Below are 2,500 nucleotides of genomic sequence, written 5' to 3'. Positions count from 1 at the left end.
CAAAAATGGACTACTCCTCCACACCTCCTCCCGTCCATGCCAAACGGCGTTTTCTCTCAACTTTGGCATGCTCGGAGAGAAAAAAAGGCAGGTAAAGGTTGTGGATAAAAAAGTAAAAAATTGCCAAAATACTTTCTGGGCCCTCAAAAAAAGGCCTACTCCTCAACGCCTGCTCCCGTCCATGCCGAACCGCGTTTTCTATCAACTTTGGCATGCTCGGAGAGAGAAAAAAGGAAAAAAAGAAAAAAAAGGTCCAGTAAAGGTTGTGGATAAAAGTAACCGGCTTTGGAGAATTGCCTGAATCCTTCCGGCGCTGTGAAAAAAAAAGACCAAAAAAAAGACCTGGTCGTCAACGCCTGCTCCTGTCCATGCCAAACGGCGTTTTCCTCTCAACTTTGGCATGCTCGCTGAGGAAAAGGCAGGTAAAGGTTGTGGATAAAAAGTAAACGCGCTGTGGAGAATTGCCCAAATCGTTCAGGCGCCGTGAAAAAAAGAAAGACGTAGTCGTCAACGTCTGGTCCCGTCAATGGCGAAGGGCGTTTTCTCTCAACTTTGGCATGCTCGCTGAGGAAAAGGCAGGTAAAGGTTGTGGATAAAAGTCCGAAGAACCTCGCTACAATTGCCAAAATCTTTCCGCTGCCATTCAAAAATGGACTACTCCTCCACACCTCCTCCCGTCCATGCCAAACGGCGTTTTCTCTCAACTTTGGCATGCTCGGAGAGAAAAAAAGGCAGGTAAAGGTTGTGGATAAAAAAGTAAAAAATTGCCAAAATACTTTCTGGGCCCTCAAAAAAAGGCCTACTCCTCAACGCCTGCTCCCGTCCATGCCGAACCGCGTTTTCTATCAACTTTGGCATGCTCGGAGAGAGAAAAAAGGAAAAAAAGAAAAAAAAGGTCCAGTAAAGGTTGTGGATAAAAGTAACCGGCTTTGGAGAATTGCCTGAATCCTTCCGGCGCTGTGAAAAAAAAAGACCAAAAAAAAGACCTGGTCGTCAACGCCTGCTCCTGTCCATGCCAAACGGCGTTTTCCTCTCAACTTTGGCATGCTCGCTGAGGAAAAGGCAGGTAAAGGTTGTGGATAAAAAGTAAACGCGCTGTGGAGAATTGCCCAAATCGTTCAGGCGCCGTGAAAAAAAGAAAGACGTAGTCGTCAACGTCTGGTCCCGTCAATGGCGAAGGGCGTTTTCTCTCAACTTTGGCATGCTCGCTGAGGAAAAGGCAGGTAAAGGTTGTGGATAAAAGTCCGAAGAACCTCGCTACAATTGCCAAAATCTTTCCGCTGCCATTCAAAAATGGACTACTCCTCCACACCTCCTCCCGTCCATGCCAAACGGCGTTTTCTCTCAACTTTGGCATGCTCGGAGAGAAAAAAAGGCAGGTAAAGGTTGTGGATAAAAAAGTAAAAAATTGCCAAAATACTTTCTGGGCCCTCAAAAAAAGGCCTACTCCTCAACGCCTGCTCCCGTCCATGCCGAACCGCGTTTTCTATCAACTTTGGCATGCTCGGAGAGAGAAAAAAGGAAAAAAAGAAAAAAAAGGTCCAGTAAAGGTTGTGGATAAAAGTAACCGGCTTTGGAGAATTGCCTGAATCCTTCCGGCGCTGTGAAAAAAAAAGACCAAAAAAAAGACCTGGTCGTCAACGCCTGCTCCTGTCCATGCCAAACGGCGTTTTCCTCTCAACTTTGGCATGCTCGCTGAGGAAAAGGCAGGTAAAGGTTGTGGATAAAAAGTAAACGCGCTGTGGAGAATTGCCCAAATCGTTCAGGCGCCGTGAAAAAAAGAAAGACGTAGTCGTCAACGTCTGGTCCCGTCAATGGCGAAGGGCGTTTTCTCTCAACTTTGGCATGCTCGCTGAGGAAAAGGCAGGTAAAGGTTGTGGATAAAAGTCCGAAGAACCTCGCTACAATTGCCAAAATCTTTCCGCTGCCATTCAAAAATGGACTACTCCTCCACACCTCCTCCCGTCCATGCCAAACGGCGTTTTCTCTCAACTTTGGCATGCTCGGAGAGAAAAAAAGGCAGGTAAAGGTTGTGGATAAAACTCCAAAACCTCGCTACAATTGCCAAAATACTTTCTGGGCCCTCAAAAAAAGGCCTACTCCTCAACGCCTGGTCCCCAGGCACGTGCTGGGGGGCCTCAACTCAGGCTCTGCCCAATGTGGATCAAGGTCCACCTTCGCAGCGCCTTATGCGACACCCTGGTTGTGGGGGACGCGGCGTGGCGTGGCGGATCGCTCCGGTCGGCGCACAGCCGGCAACGGTCGACCCGTCCGCCTGGCTTTACTGCCCCCGCGCTTCTGTCTTTTGCACTGGCAAGCTAGCGACCGCTCGGCGTGCGAGGCCCGAGTCGGGGGACGGGAGTCTCGGGAGCCCACCAGCTCCCCGCAGGCTACCCGCCCGGCTGCCGAGCTTCCCGCCTGCGCGTCCAAGTGTGAACGCGCACGGCCGCCTCGCCGGGCTTCCTTTGCCGGGGCTCGGCTTGTCGGCCGGCGTCTCACG

Source organism: Babylonia areolata, unplaced genomic scaffold (assembly GCF_041734735.1).
Source record: "Babylonia areolata isolate BAREFJ2019XMU unplaced genomic scaffold, ASM4173473v1 tig00014922, whole genome shotgun sequence".
NCBI classification, from domain to species: Eukaryota; Metazoa; Mollusca; class Gastropoda; order Neogastropoda; family Buccinidae; genus Babylonia; species Babylonia areolata.
This window is presented reverse-complemented; position numbering follows the sequence as displayed.